This window comes from Temnothorax nylanderi, unplaced genomic scaffold (genome assembly GCF_030848795.1).
Source record: "Temnothorax nylanderi isolate EJ_2023f unplaced genomic scaffold, tnyl_v1.0 TNYL_tig0004_pilon, whole genome shotgun sequence".
NCBI lineage: Eukaryota > Metazoa > Arthropoda > Insecta > Hymenoptera > Formicidae > Temnothorax > Temnothorax nylanderi.
The window spans coordinates 3,346,268-3,354,463 of NW_027249066.1; the positions used below are offsets into that span (position 1 = coordinate 3,346,268).

General features: G+C 40.8%; 1 long non-coding RNA gene across 1 annotated transcript; it reads right to left on the minus strand.

The window, feature by feature from the left end:
- Window positions 1-535: 535 nt before the first annotated feature.
- LOC139774992 (uncharacterized) lies at window positions 536-8,053 on the minus strand. Its single transcript, XR_011718721.1, has 3 exons — window positions 7,930-8,053; window positions 2,828-3,289; window positions 536-2,364 (listed from the first exon to the last, which is right to left on the minus strand). It is a non-coding gene; the product is annotated as an uncharacterized lncRNA (long non-coding RNA).
- Between the last annotated feature and the right edge of the window lie 143 nt (window positions 8,054-8,196).

Consider the following 8,196-nt stretch of genomic DNA (forward strand, 5'->3'; position numbering starts at 1 on the left):
GCGCGTTCGTAAATCAGAGGGCTCGCTTCCAAGGTCTTCGAGGAAGAGCGCGGCTCGTAGAAATGGCGTTCTAACAAAAAGCCGGGGATGTTACTTGCGATTGTCTCTTCGTCACCGGACTGGTCGCGTGCGAGAGGGCACGTTGCGTCAGCCCCGATCGCCTGACGGTCGTCCGTTCGTTTTGCGAGAGGGCGAAAATCGAGAGCGTTCGGGATATCGAGAGGATTTTACTTTGGACCGTGACGCGCTACTTTCTCGTTAGCAGGTGGATCGGAAATCCCTGAGGTGCGAATGACTCACGTATGAAATGTTGGCCAGGTGAGGCATTAAATGCGGTCAGCGCATGTGAGATCGTCACGCTGCTGCGTCGAATGAGCGATCCTTTTAGCGCTTAAAAAAAAATACAACGGACTCGGTTGAACCGGGATTAACTGGACGCTATTATGCAGATTTACATTTTATTAAAATGCAAAATGATTAATGACGTCTTCTCCATTATAGTTACTCTAAGGAAGCGATTAATCTGAGACACTTTGCATCGTATAGCTGTTCCGCGTCCGCCTTACAGCAGAGGGACCGATCGCGGGGATCTCACTTCTTCGTGAAACCGCATTTATCACATGATCGCCGTCATTGTTTTTTTTTGCCACATAACGCACGTAATTGCGTTAAGTGTAAACGCGTTATACGATACGCGCGTGCTCCGTAATTGGCAGGTATCCTTGCGAGAGGAATGACACGCTACGCAAACATTGATCCGCGTCGGTAGCGTCACCGGGTATAAGTGGTATAACAACAACGAGAACAATCCGCGGGATACGGAGTATGGGTGCCGGTGTCTGTCGCGTCGCGTTACATTGGAGATGGATAACGGAACTAATACCGCGGCCGCACACTCGCACCGAGGCGTCCGACGCTTCCTGCAAATATCATCGGCACATATGCGGCTCTTGCGGCACATTTGCAACGCGCAAATTGCCGCATTAATGCATAACACGTTTTCGTTCGCGTCGAAATTGGCAGTGGAGCGTTTACCGGAGCGCGATTAACCGCGCTCTCGTCCGCGTCGGCGCGAGATGATTATTAATGGAGATTTGACGTAAGCGCGGATTCGTTTAATTCGATTCGCTAATACCATTGGGTCACCTCGCCTTGTGGCCTCCGTTTTTTTTTTATGTAACGTTTACTACCATTGATTAATCGGCGATCGCGAGCAAACACTAGTTGTTAGCCAATTGAAGGCCGTTGTCAGTAAAAAAACAGTGATTGCTTCAACAATCGCCGTCAGAGATTGCTGGCGAAGTCAGTCAAGATAGAGCGATCGTTCGGTTTTGGCACAATCATGCTACAAAGTAATTATTTACAAATGCGGGGGTAAAAGCCATGGTGGCGTAAGTCAAAATTTTTAAGATATTGACTCGTATGTATAGATGCAATCCATACAGTATATAAATTGCATATATTTACACGAGTCAATATTTTAAAAAAATTTGACTTACACCACTATGACTTTTACCCCTCCCCAAATGTTTCTTAACTTTATTATTCAGTTTAGGCTGCAGTAATTATCAGCATTAATATATCACGTAACAAATAACGATAATTAGTGATACGAGTGTCGAAATTTCTTATCGTTTTTTTTTTACGCTTGAAGATTCTGCGCGGTCGAATACACTCGTATATAAATAAATTCTCCGGAGACCACGTGTCAGATTAATTCAGACCGATAAGACGGAGAATCCCAACATGTTTTCACGACGAAAAGAATCTAATGAGAATATTATTGCGGTTGCATGATCGTCTATCGCGCGATTGTACAGCGATTCTTACTTCGTGCGATCAATGTTAACTTTTATTTATGTACGGAATGTACATTTACACATGTGCATTCTATTATCTTTTTGCATATGCATTCTTCTGCAGCATCAACTTCTTTACGCGGTCAACCTACAGAAGAGAATGTAAGTGTCAACGGAATACAAGTTTTTACACATAGATCTCGATAGTTCAGCAGATAGTACGTTTTCACGTACGATGACTGTCTTTAACGCAAACATTTTTGTTTATGTCCAGGAATGATGTATTTTACGCCAACCGTACGGCACAATCTTTTATTTGTCTTTCTTTTTTGCTGAACTGCAACTTGTCCGACTAATGTATTGCACGCGCATTTACGTGTTCTTCGGTCAGATAGTAATTTTTACGGATTTAAAATCATTTTCTGATATCATTAGCATCTTTCAGGTCTTCTTCTGCTTTCTGATAACATCGCAACGACTGCCACATTGCAGCGGATATCGTTATCGCACTTCGCATATGTACATTGCAAATTGGACACAGCAAACCTGTACTGCAATGAAAGCGCTGAAAATGGTCGCTATCTTATAGTATTTATCGAAGACTGTAGTACTGGTGGTAAATCTGTCAAGTCACTCTTGCAATAAACTTGCAGTAAACTTAATATTTAATTTTAACTAACTCTTCTGCCTCGTAAATACCGCATTATATGTAAATAATTAAAACTTAGAAATATTAAGAGCAACGCATATCTATAAGACTTTGTGACTATGATATTTAGCTTCTTGATGTTTCTACTTTTTAATCCTTCTAAGAGTGAGAAAAAATGCTATCACTTTTAGATGTAACAATATGTAAAATAATTATAATCATCTAAATCATTATCTGTTATTTTCAGAGTAAAGTTGTAATTCTAAAATAAAATGACGCAACATAGGAAAATAATTGCACAGAAAAAGGATTTCACTAAGTGTTACTTAAAAAGTGCGTGGTTACGTGAGATGTGGTATTTACATATTATTTTACATACCATATGTATTATCTCATAGTAGGTAGTGAGCAAATATGTGACGGGCTTAGTCTTCAAGGCCGACCGGAAATTTGGAAGATGCGGTCCGGTTCTCGAGAATTAGCACTGACCTAGGGAAGGCCTCTCGAGGTCGCCGATGGCACACATTCCGAGTGCGTCTATATTAAGTTAACTGCTTCATAGCTGTCGATTGGACCGCACCGGTCGGCCACTGCCGATATATAGGTGGACGCACGTACAGAGCTGGACGCAGGGCATAGGCAATGCCAATTGCACGCATCCGCAAATTTGCCACCAACTGGCACGCTTATGTTATAGAGTTACTGCGGCTCTATCTAAGTGGCTCCTGTCTTTCTCTTCAAGGATTGAAGGTGTCTCCACACCGGCGCGGCGACACACCTTTCCGAGCCGAGCTCGATGCGAAATCACGTATAACACGCCTCCGCAGGAGTCTTATTATAGCTGGAAGAAACAAGGGAGATTGGGTTTAAGAAATATATCGTCGTACAGAACAGCATGTCGATTGCAGCCGCGCGCGTTTCGATTTGTAAATGGAGATGTTGTGTCGGGGAAAGGGAACCAAGCCTGAGGACAGAGGTTTGCGGAAGACGTACTTGTGGCTATTTACTAGCGTGAGTTGACCATTAGTCGTGGCGTTTATGCCGCTATTGACTGCAACAAGAAAAAAAAGAAGATAGAGTCGTACGAATAGCGACTAACGCACCTGCGTAGCTCGTTATCGCGCGCGCGAAGTTGTTAGCGCGAACGATTGTGTGCGGCAACCCTCGGTGATCCGTGACTAATGAGAATACTGCGATTATAAGTCCCATCTGTACGTAAGAGACCGCGCACGACGAGATTGCAACACGTTACCTCATTACATTCCTCGAATCCGCGGCCCTTCCCCCTCCCCCTCCCACGTATTTTATTTCTTCCGCTTGTTACGAGTGCCGATGCTGACCCATCGTTAAACAATCGCAATCGCACAATTATTTGATCGTCAAGCACGGTTTCGAAAATCTGTTCGAAACTTTCTGTATTTTCTGTATTAAATCTTAACGCTTTTACATAACGACATTTTTTAATTGATATTTCGATCAATTAATTTCTTTTGATTAATTTTAACAAAAACATATTTCTAAATATTTGAAACAACACATTTGATTTATTCGGACGTTAGGTAACTACAATTTCACAGTTCAAATTACTGCTGCGAATAAAGTAAATTGGTTTTTAATTGGCGTGTAATTGGAGCGTAATTCTGCTCGAGAAAATGCCGCGTATGCTTTTTTTTTTGTATCAATAAGTATTTAGAGTACATGCGACGTAATGCATCGATGATATAACGCGTGACGTGCAGTTTGGCCATAACCATTGACATTCCGTAATATCCTATCGGGGAAAGAGCCACTGGCTCTTCTCACGATTGAGCGGTACTCTGGACCAGCTTTATTGAAATAACCACTCTCTTAAATACATCCTTGAAGACGCACTTCTAACCGTGAGATTAAACTAACACTAATTGTAAGTGTGATAGGTATAGGTAGGTAGTTTGAACAGTCAATGATTGCTTGCACACAATGCTGAATCAAATTGATTATATTTTCTAAACAGTACAACGCAATGAAAGAGTTGGCTAAACAAGAATGTGCTTGATCTTGAAGAGAAACATTCGCGTTCTCGGGCTCTCCTTCATTTCGGTGTTGAGATTCTTTTTAATATTTCACATATCGCTCATTTCTTTTTATAAAAAAAAAATGTATATAATCGTGTGGGATAAGCGGCGATATTTTTGTAATGACTCGAACGATCTATGACCTGCATTACGGTCCTAATCGCCCCGATCCATATAATGGCCACGTTTATGTCGGCGGCAACGATCGCGCCGGGCGATCATTTTAGTTCGACTCGATTCGGTTTTTCTCGCTCTCTCCGTCTATGCCGCGCCTCACAAGAGCCTTTTTCTAGGTCAGAAAATATACGGCTACGCGTGACTGACTCATTGTGGTACGTGTGACCGACGAGGGGGCCCACGCGTCCACCTGTATCTGTATCGCTCGAGAGATTTCAATCGAGGTCAGTTTAAGGCGATGCTTAGCGAATTTTTTGTGAATTCTCTATGATTCGCTGAAAGTATATACTGAAGTGTATACTGATAAGATACATTACATTGGAGATATAGAAGAAAATTCTGAGAATCGCCGATAGTCATTCATAGCGTATCGGGAAAGAATGCGTCATTTTTTTCTTCAACGAATCGCGATAGTATACATATCTATGAAACGATGCATGATGCGTTAAATGTTCATATCGTATTTAATTGCGTTAAATATTGAATAAAAGAAATTTCACGTGATATACATGATATATTAATCATTATTCCTATAATTCGGTTTAACTTTATTATTATATCAATTTATCTTTTTAACTTATGTCTCTTCCTCTATCCAATTATTTCAGTTATGTAATTAGTAAAGAATTAAAATAATTTCGCTTGCGCACTGGCTTACGAGGTTCTCGAGTACGGGGGGAAGTATAAGTACTCCTGCGGCACTGATCGTTTCGTTACCGTTTTGCATCGCGCGCTTATTAACATACGTATATTAACATTTTTCTTTGTCAAAGTGCAACGCCTACTTCCTGCCGCTTGCACAACGTGAATCAGAATCTTTATCTTCTTCGAGGACGTTTCTCGATAGCTTGACCGTCGAGTCATCGGTTTGCAGGGTCGTTATTACAGGGTTGAAAGATCCGTAATCCCGCGCGCGGACCATGGAAGTCCTTGATTGCCGGACCGAAGAACGGATAAATCCCTCCGTACCGCATCGATGCACTTACGAGACAACGTCGCGTAACGTTTCTGGAGATTATCTAAATGCTTTCCTGAAACGTTAACCTTACAGATAATTCAAACCCGATTCATTTCCGGACCTGCTATCGCAAATTCTCGAGGCGAGCCGGCTTCCTGGTAGCGGGCGTCTCCTCGGATTGGAAGAATAGATACCGAACGTGCAATTTCCCATTTAAGAGGAATTTAACCTTTGATAAAATACACCGATTCTAGCACGACTTATCGTAATTTCAAGAATCAATTTTACGATATACCGTACAAACTGTAATTAATACTTGTTAAAGGTCACGGTGCAAATAATTGTTACAATACGAGCAAAATTACGATGCCATTGATTGATAATTCAGATTTAGCTTCTTTTAAACCAAAAATAAATTTTAAAATTATTTATGTGTTTCGTAATTAATCAATCAACTTGAGAAGTTTGCAAAAAAATCATTTCTTTTGTTAAATTTATGCGTACATCAAAATCACCAATAAATGATGGCTATTTTGCTGCAATTTTGAGGTTTACTCTCTTCTGATGTCGAGATTTTATTAATGCTGCTAAATATGAGGTAACAAGTAGTTGGCAATGAAGAAGCAATTAAGTTCGCGTAGCTTCCGTATGTGAAGTGATTGATTAAATTCAGAGATAGTAAACGCGTGTTTTCTTTTCTTCAAGGTTTTAGGACGTTACACAAGAAACTACGATCAAACTTAATCATATTTTCCGATGTTACATTCTAGTAATTAGTTTTTTTTATGTAATGCCATGGGAACTTGTAAATAAATTTAAAATCTTAAAAAAAAAACAGATACATGTGTGTGTACGTGTGTGTGAGATCTGCACAATAGAATTCTTATTACATGATAGGCTAATTTAGCTTGGTATACCAACGATATAATATCGAATTATTACAATTTGGCATAACAGATCAATGCATTGCGATACGCACTGCGATTAATGAAATGCTAATCGTATACGCGATAATAGCATAATTTTAGGGATCTGTATAAAACCACAGGCTTTATGAATCTTATAAATCTTATCACAAACCGCGGTTAATTAAATTCCCTTAAATATATATCTTGCTTCTGCCTGCCTTCCGTACAAGATACCACACGATATTTTGTGCATGAAGTTACGCGGTGATTATATAACTGTACTTATCCTGTAACTTGCAGAAATCTCAATTATTATTAATACAAGAAGCCTCTTATGAAATTAGAAATCAACTAAATAACAAAAGCCGTGACAGGATGTTCGTGTCGATAATAATATCTGTGTTTTGGAATTTTTATATTCTGACTCAGTGAACTGCGCGCCGAATATTTTCGGTCTTGCAGCCCTAGTTTTGCCGGAATAATAAATCCACATACTTAAATCGATAATCGATTTAAATAATCGATGCTGATTAGCATCCTATAATTAAATTACTATATGAAAAAATATAGCAAAACTAGGGCTGTGTTGCAAGACCGAAAATATTCGGCGCGCAGTTCACTGAGTTAGAATATAAAAATTCACATAGATATTATTGTCGACACGAACATCCTGTCACGACTCAAGCCCTTTTTGTAATTTAGTTGATTCTCAATTATTATTATACATTAAACTGTAAAAATATCATAGATGTTGATATTATTAAATATTTTCTCCAAAGTTTTACGTATTTTAATATCGATGACAGTCGAAGAAAAATTTTTGCAATAATAAATTAAAGAAAATTAATAGAAATAATGTATGCGCGATATTAGATAAATGTATAGATGTCTCAAAACGTATTGAGAAGAATTCTAATTACATTGAACACAAATTCCTCGTTTACCTTGCATTCGATTGCCTAAATGTAATATTAATTATCGTTTTAAATGGTCTACCAGTTTCTTCTGAATCGAAAGAACAAGGAAGACAGAGAGGATCAATTAATTTTAGTTAATGTTCACGGAACTTCTCTCTCACGCGTCTCACCGTCAGGTAAAATTACCCGGAAGAAAACTACTCTGTCTCTCCTCCAGTTTGTAGTGCCGGCTATCAGCTGCAGTTAAACATCTATTACGACTCCAGGCAGCGCTAGACAACTGGCAAAAGTCCCGTGGATATCATACGCCTGTCGTATCCGATAAAGATCCACTGAACTTCTGCTGGACATCCGCGGAATAGTGGTAGATGACGTTTATCGATGGTGAAAACACCGGTCCTCGTAAGCTATCTCGGGCCACCTGGCACCACTACACATTCGCGCATACGATACACGCGTATACTCACACTTCCCTTGATTGAGTCGCGAGAGACACGAGCATCGGGTGCCTCGGCAATTCCGTCACGCCGATTCCGCCGGTTCACCAAGAGAGGAGAGCGACCGGCGGCGTGGCCCAACGCGGCGGCGGCGTGGCGCGGCGTGGCGCGGCGCGGCGCGAAGCGAAGAAGCGGTGTGGTTGCTCCTACCACTCCGCACGAGCGCTACCAGGCGTGCTACCAGGAGCCGCGATGGTGGGGTCGTTGTCGCGTAGCCGGCATCAGGAGAGAAGCGAG